We start from the raw sequence: 8,019 nt of genomic DNA on the forward strand, positions 1-8,019 counted from the left end.
GGAAGTGGAAGGCATGGAGTTCACTCGCTGAGTATGTTAGGAAACATACATTTTAAGTTAACCCACTCTACAATCCAGAACTATGGAGAAGGTAGAGCAAACAGGAATTGATGGATTGTGCATGTGAGTATTTGTTGAGGGAGACAAACATTTTATTTTTTAATGAAGAGAAGCTGTGGTTGAAGAGTTGTGACTCCTTCAAGTGGAGAGAAACCCTTCAGCTGTGTGGCTTTCAGACGGTTTGAGAAGCAGATAGGGCAGGGGTGTGTCTGCAGCGTGGTGGGAGGGCAGGGGGATGAAGGCTGGCCTGGAGCTTTTGATCTGGGCCACGTGGGAGAACGGAACACGGGAGGTCACGTGGAGGGGACACTGGAGGGCCTCGTCGGGGTTGGGCCTGTGAGCGACCGAGACTCGGCTTGGGACAGCTGGATCTGCGAGGTCATGGGAGTGCGAGAGGAGAGGGAGGGGGTTGGTCCCAGGCAGGGGGTGGGCTGGAGCAGGGGGACCGGACGTGGCCTCGGAATCTGCGAGTGGAGTTGCTGAGCCTGGAGCCAGGTGGAGGGGCAGCCTGGGTCCCACCGATGGCTCCCGGAGAAGGCGGCGCTGGTGCAGCCCGGGTGGAGGGGCAGCCTGGGTCCCACCGATGGCTCCCGGAGAAGGCAGTGCTGGTGCAGCCTGCAGGCCGGCCACGTCAGGATGTGGGCGCTGACATGCGGGCTCTGGACAGGGCAGGCCTTTCCCTTTTTCTTGCTCCCCAGGAGCCACTCCAGTGGCTGGTGTGGACCATGGGTCCTGGGAAGTGACCGTCCTCCAGTCAAAGGGGTGGTGGAGCCTTCATTTAAAAAAGCTCCCCCACCTTTTTTTTTTTTTAATCAAAAAATACTTTTAAACTTTTTACCCTACCATCAACTTGACTTCAACAAGCTTTCCCCTTTTTAAGAATTTGATCAAGCCTCTCTGTATAAGAATGTATTTTTTAGTTCTAGAATTATATAACTGTTTTTACAGTTACCTCTTTAATTACATATTTGATCAAACATTAATGTTTTCACCAGTCCCAGAATATATGTGTGCTTTTGAGGGCAAAAATACCAAATACTGTGTTTTTATAGATGACAAACATTTTTGTAAATGAAAAACAGCAATGAGAGGAACGCTAACAGGCACTTCCAGTCTGTGGTGATCTGGAATGAACATACATGCACCTAAGTCCAAACCGCGAATTCTTAAAATCGATTTTTGTTATGATGGTCACAGACTTTTGAAGTTATTAAAAATTATAATGCTTTTAGAAAATGTGCACTCATTTGAAAAATTAGTTTCAAGGAACTGACTTAAAGCTATCATGGTAAGAATAATAACAGCAAAACCTTTGTTAAAGTACATTATCTCCTTGTCATTAAAGTCTAAATAGAACTTTTTGTTTTTTCTGAAACTCGTTTTAATGTTGCAGTTTAATGGCGATTCAACTTAGCATTTTGTTGTTCCAAGAACTCAATATAAGACTCATAGGAGTGATTATTAAGGGAGTAATTATATTTCAAAAAGAAACTGCTTGATGAAATGATTGAACTATAGTGACAGATGACAAATCATTGCCTAATACTGTGGTTTCAATGTGTCCCCAAGTTCATGTGTTGAAAACTTAATTGTAACAGTATTAAAAGGTGGGACCTTTAAGAGGTGATTAGGCAGTGAGGACTCCTCCGTCGTGAATGGATTAACGCCATTATAGGGAGAGGTCTAGTGATTGTGGTGGTGGGCTCCAGATACAGGGTAAGTTTGGCCCCCGTTTTCTCTCTGGGTCGTGTGCTCTCACCATGCAATGCTGCCCACCATAGGATGACCCTCACCAGGTGCCGTGCAGCCTCTTGGACTTCCCAGCCTCCAGAACCATGAGCCAAAGCAGCTTCTTTTCTGTATAAATTACTCAATCTGTCTGGTCTGTTATAGCAGCAGAAAGCAGACTAAGAAGCCTAATTAACACAACTGAGTGTGAGCATGTATGTAGGAGGATATGTGACTGTGAGTGTGAGCATGTGTGTGAGCATATGTATGTGTGTGAATGTGAGCATATATATGAATGTGTGTCTGTGTGTGAGTATATGAGTGTGAGTCTGTGTGAGCATATGTGAGTGAATGTGTGAGCATTGTGAGTCTATATGTGTGTATATGTGTGTGAGTATATGAGTCTGAGTGTATGTTAGTGTGTGTATGTTACTGTTAGCATGTGTGTGTGAGCATTTGTGAGTATATGTGTCAGCATGTGTGTGTGTGTATGAGCATGTGTGTATGTGTGTGTGTGAAAGCATGTGAGTATATGTGTGTGAGCATGTGTGTATGTAAATGTGTGAGCATGTGTTTGAGTATATGTGTGTGAGCATGCGTGTGGGTATACAATTGTGTGTCAATGTATTTGTGAGTGTGAATACATAAGTGAATGTGTGTGAGCATGTGTGTGTGCAGGGATGTGTGTGAGAATGTGTGTGTTTGTGAGTGACTGGGTATATATGTGTAAGTGTGAGTATATGTGAGTATGAGTGTGTGATGTGAATGCATATTGAGCATTGTGTATGAGAGTGAGTGCATGTGTATCTGTGAATATATGAGTGTGTGAGCATGTGTGTATATGAGAGTGGATGTGTGAGCATGTGTGAGCATGCGTGTGAATGTGAGCATATGAATATATGTGTCTGAGTGAGCGTGTGTGGGTGTATGATTGTGTGAATGTATGTGTGTGAATATATGTGAATGAGTGTGTGTGAGCATGTGTGTATTAGCATGAGTGTGAGCATGTGTGAGCATGTGTGTCAGTGCATGTGTGTGAGTGTACTTGAATATGAATGCATGTATGAGTACATGTGAGTTAGTGTGAGTGTGAGCATGTGTGTGTATGATTGTGTGAGCACGTTTGAATACATGTGGGTGTGAGCATGCATGTGGGTGTATGGTTGTATGTGAATGTGAGCCTGTATTTGTGTGTGTGTAAATATATGTGAATGAGTATGAGCATGTGCGTGTATGGGTGTGAGAGCATGTGTGAGAGGATGTCTGTGAGTGAGCATGTGAGCATGATTGTGTGTGACCACGTGTATCTGTGTGTATGAGCATGTGTGAGTGTGTGTGTGAGCATGTGTGTATGATTGTGTGTGCATGTGTGAGCATGTGTGTGCATGTGTGAGCATATGTGTGTGAGTGTATATGAGTATGAGTGTGAGCGTTTGAGTGTATGAGTACATGAACGTGTGTGAGAGCATATGTGTGTATGAGTGTGAGCGGGTGTGTGTCAGCATGTGTGTACATGAGTGAGCGTGTGTGAGCATGTGTGTGTATGAGTGAGAGTATGTATGTGAGCATGCGTGTGTGAGTACATGTATGTGAATGTGTGCATGTGTGTGTGAATGTGAGTGTGGGCATGTGTGTGTATATAAGTGAGAGTGTGTGAGCATACACGTGTGAGTATACAAGTGTGTCAGTATGTGTGTGGGCGTGTGTGAGTACATATGAGTGAGAGTGTGTGGGCATGAGCGTGTGTGTGAGAGTGTGTGAGTGTGTGTGTTGGGAAATGTGAAGGTGCGTGGGAATCTTGAAGATCAAGAATCAAATAAGATAAATATTTCCAAAATTGTAATAAAGCTGCTCAATGGAAAAACCTGATTTAATTTACAAACATTCATCACACAGACTTCAGGAACAACTGTTAAAGGAACTGACGTGTACCCGGATTGCCTTTAACTTATGAATAATCAAACATTTGGGAGGAAAAGAGAAAGTACATTCCTAATATTATTTGATACAAAAGTACCTGCTCTCCAAATACTAGAATCAGGTTACTCAATGTTGCATGTAGAAGAATATAAATTTAAACTATCAATTTTCTTCTACATAATTCACCCAAATTATATTAAACTGAAATTTTAAAAAATCCTTGTAACATTGAGTAGCATCAAGGTTTGGGGCAACCTTGAATCAAACAAATCTATGAGTGTCATTTTTCCAACAGCACGTGCTCACTCTGTGTCTCTGTCACATTTTGGTAATTCTCACAACATTTCAAACATTTTCATTACTTATTACGGTGATCTGTGATCAGGGATCTGTGATGTTATTTACTACTGTAATTGTTTTGGGGCACCACAAACTGTGCCCACACGAGACAGCAAACTTGCTGGACAAAAGCTGGGTGTGTTCTGACTGCTCCACCAGCCAGCCCTTCCTCCATCCCTCTCCCTCTCCTTGGGCCTCTCTATGTTCAGAGACATGAGAACATTGAAATTAGGCCAATTCGTAACCTTACAATGGCCTCTAAGTGTTCGAGGGAAAGGAAGAATTGCAGTCTTTCACTTTAGCCCGAAAACTAGAAATGATTAAGCTTAGTGAGGAAGGCATGTGAAAAGCTGACATAGGCCAAGAGCGAGGCCTCTTGCACCGAACGGTTAGCCGAGTTGTGGATGCCAAGGACAAGTTCGTGAAGGAAACTGAAATTGAGACTCCAGCGAACCATAAGAAAGCACACAGTCCTACTGCTGAGAAGGAGAAAGTCTGGGCAGTCACAACATTCCCTTAAGCCAAATCCTAATCCAGAGCAAGGCCCCAACTCTCTTCAATTCTGTGAAGGCTGAGAGAGGTGAGGAAGCTGCAGAAGAAAAGCTGCAAACCAGCACAGGTTGGTTCATGAGGTTTAGGGGAAGAAACCATCTCCGTAACATAAAAAGTGCAAGGTGAAGCAGTAAGTGCTGATGGAGAAGCTGCAGCAAGTTCCCCAGGAGATCTGACTGAGACCATCGATGACGGTGGCCACACTAAACAACAGATTTTCAATGTAGACCAAGAACTTTCTATTGGAAGAAGATGCCATCTAGGACTTTCCCAGATAGTAAGCAGTCAGTGTCTGGCTTCAAAGCTTCAAAGGACGGGCTGACTCTCTTCTTCAGGGATAATGCAGCTGGTGACTTTAAGTTGAAGCCAGTGCTCATTTGTTATTCTGAAAATCCTAGGGCCCTTAAGAATGACGCTAAATCTCCTCTGCCTGTGCTCTAGAAATGCAACAACAAAGCCTGGATGACAGCATGTCTGTTTACAACATGGTTTACTGAATATTTTAAGCCCACACTTAAGACCTACTGCTGTTGCTCAGAAGAAAAGATTCTTTTCAAAATATTCCTGCTCATTGACAATGCACCTGGTCACCCAAGAGTCCTGACGGAGACACACAAAGAGATGAACACTGTTTCCATGCCTGCTAACACAACCTGCAGTCAGCAGTCTAAATTACAAGGAGTAATAAGACTTTCAAGTCTTATTTAAGAAATATTCTTTAGAAGGCTAGAGTTGCTCTGGACAGTGATTCCTCTGATGGATATAGGGAAAAGTAAATTGAAAACCTCTGGAAAGGCTTCCCCATTTTTGGCGCCATTAAGAACATCCGGGATTCATGGGAGGAGGTCAAAATATCAACATGAACAGGAGTTTGGAGGATGTTGATTCCAATGCCCACGGGTTCAAGACCTCGGTGGAGGAAGGAGCTGCAGGTGTGGTGGAAATAGTGAGAGAATTAGGAGTGGAGCCTGAAGATGACTGAACTGTGGCAACCTCAGGATGAAACTCGAACAGATGAGGAGTTGCTTCTTACGGATGAGCAAAGAAAGTAGTTTCTTGAAATGGAATCCGCTCCTGGAGAAGATGCTCTAAACGTCGTGGAAATGGCAACAAAGGATTTAGAATGTTACGTCAACTTAATTGATAAAGCCGTGGCAGGGTTTGAGAGACGGACTCCAATGTTAAAAGAAGTTCTACTGTGGGTAAAATGCTATCGAACAGCATTGCATGCTACAGAGAAACCTTTCACAAAAGGAAGGGCCAATCAATGGGGCAAACTTCACTGTTGTCTTATTTTAAGAAATCACCGCCGGGAGCGGTGGCTCACGCTTGTAATCCCAGCACTTTGGGAGGCCAAGGCGGGTGGATCACGAGGTCAGGAGATCGAGACCACGGTGAAACCCCGTCTCTACTAAAAAAATACAAAAACTTAGCCAGGCGTGGTGGCGGGTGCCTGTAGTCCCAGCTACTCAGAGAGGCTGAGGCAGGAGAATGGCGTGAACCCGGGAGGCGGAGCTTGCAGTGAGCCGAGACTGCGCCACTGCACTCCAGCCTGGGTGACAGAGCGAGACTCTGTCTCAAAAAAAAAAAAAAAAGAAATCACCAAGACCACCCCAACCTTCAACAACAGCCACCCCGATCAGTCAGCAGCTGTCAACATTGAGGCAAGACCCACTAGCGAGAAGATGACGATCCACTGATGGCTCAGAGGATCCTTAGCATTTTTTTTTTTTTTTAGCAATAAAGTATTTGTTTTAAAATTAATGTATGCATTTTATTTTTTAGACACAATGATGTTGCACACTTAATGGACTCAATATACCATGAACATCACTTTTATATGCACTGGAAACCAAAAAACTAGTGGGACGTACTTTATTGTGATGTTCACTTTATTGTGGTGGAGCTGAACCCACAGCGTCTGTGGGGTGTGGCTGCATAAGCCTCTGTCATTGTCTGAGGAAAGAAGTTCAGGACCTCTCTTAGTTGTTTTACTGACCGTTGTTTCTGCAGTTTGTTGGCCTGGAGAAAAAAACGTGAAGTGTTATAGAAAATTAGATATTATCAATTTAATAATTTCTATCATATGTGAACACTGTTAAAACTCTGCAGTTTGTATGATTTCTGTAAAACATCAGTTAAAATTCTTCTATTGCTCCAGCATGACTCATTGAATAATGTCAAAGGAGGAATGTGCTCTTTATATGCTTGCAAGAAATAAAATGTATGCAATTAGGATATTTTATAGGCTATCTCTGTAGACGACTGATGTCTGAAAAAAATAATTTTGGCTAGTTAATAAGCAGTATACACCTATTGATAGACCTTTATTGAGTCAACTTTTCCCCTTCCTATCATGTGATATACAAATACTATTTTCTAGTAGTGTTTTTAGTTCCAAATTAAGTGGAGTTATGGTATGATTAATAAAAATTAAGACTCTATAGTGTGAACCCATGTCATATTTTATTGTCAGAGTAAGCTCTATGTTTTCCCATCTATATTTCAACCTGAAATTCATTTTCCTGGTTGAAAAGTAAGATTCAGGTTGTTTAAACTTTTTCTGAGCTATTGTGTTCTTAGTTCAACGTACAACGTTTTCATTTAATATTACAGACAAAAGCACTTTAAGCTGTGGGGGCTAACTCCCTTGGCATTTGAAGTAAGTCCCCATGGTCATTAGTGATTAAGTGGCATGTAGGAAACTGTAAACTTCAGCGAAGGCCACACACACGGAACTAAGGCAGTGGGTGGGGTGAATTCAGAATCACAGGTCCAAAGCAGCTGGTCATTCATGCTTGCAGAAACACACCAAACAAACAAATATAAATACTCATTTGGGTATGGGTGGGGCAGGAGAAGACTCGAAAAACTAAAAACAAAAAGCAAGAATGGGTGAAAATCAAATGACAATAAACTAAAATTGGTACATGGTCTTTTTGACAAACACGTAGCTCTAACTTACCAGCATCTCTTTTTAGTTGGTCTGGCTGCTTTTTTAATGGCACTGATACTTTTCAAAAAGGGCCAATTTGGCATGTTTTTATGAAAAGCAAATTTCATTGACTAATACTTTCTGCAGGGTTTAGACCCTTGTAATTCACTTCTCGATTTTGATTTCTTTAATCTTTCAACCTTTGAAAGGCAAGTGTATTAGTCCATTTTCACACTGCTATAAATAAATACTTGAGACTAGGTAATTTAGAAAGGGAAGAAGTTTAATTGACTCACAGTCCGAATGGCTAGGAAGGCCTCAGGAAACTTACAGTCATGGTGGAAGGTGGGAGAGCACGAGCAAGAGCAGGAAAAACTGCCTGATAAAACCAACAGATCTCCCGAGAACTCACTCGTTATCACGAGAACTGCATGGAGGAAACCTCCCCGTGATCCAATCGCCTCCCACGTGGCCCCTCCCTAAAC

At 42.7% G+C, this 8,019-nt stretch overlaps 1 long non-coding RNA gene across 1 annotated transcript; it reads right to left on the bottom strand.

The window, feature by feature from the left end:
- Positions 1–6,474: 6,474 nt before the first annotated feature.
- On the bottom strand, positions 6,475–7,880 carry LOC131383461 (uncharacterized). The gene is made up of 3 exons (XR_009213501.1): positions 7,831–7,880; positions 7,565–7,734; positions 6,475–6,621 (listed from the first exon to the last, which is right to left on the bottom strand). It is a non-coding gene; the product is annotated as an uncharacterized LOC131383461 (long non-coding RNA).
- Between the last annotated feature and the right edge of the window lie 139 nt (positions 7,881–8,019).

The sequence above is a fragment of the Hylobates moloch genome, unplaced genomic scaffold (assembly GCF_009828535.3).
Source record: "Hylobates moloch isolate HMO894 unplaced genomic scaffold, HMol_V3 SCAFFOLD_5, whole genome shotgun sequence".
NCBI lineage: Eukaryota > Metazoa > Chordata > Mammalia > Primates > Hylobatidae > Hylobates > Hylobates moloch.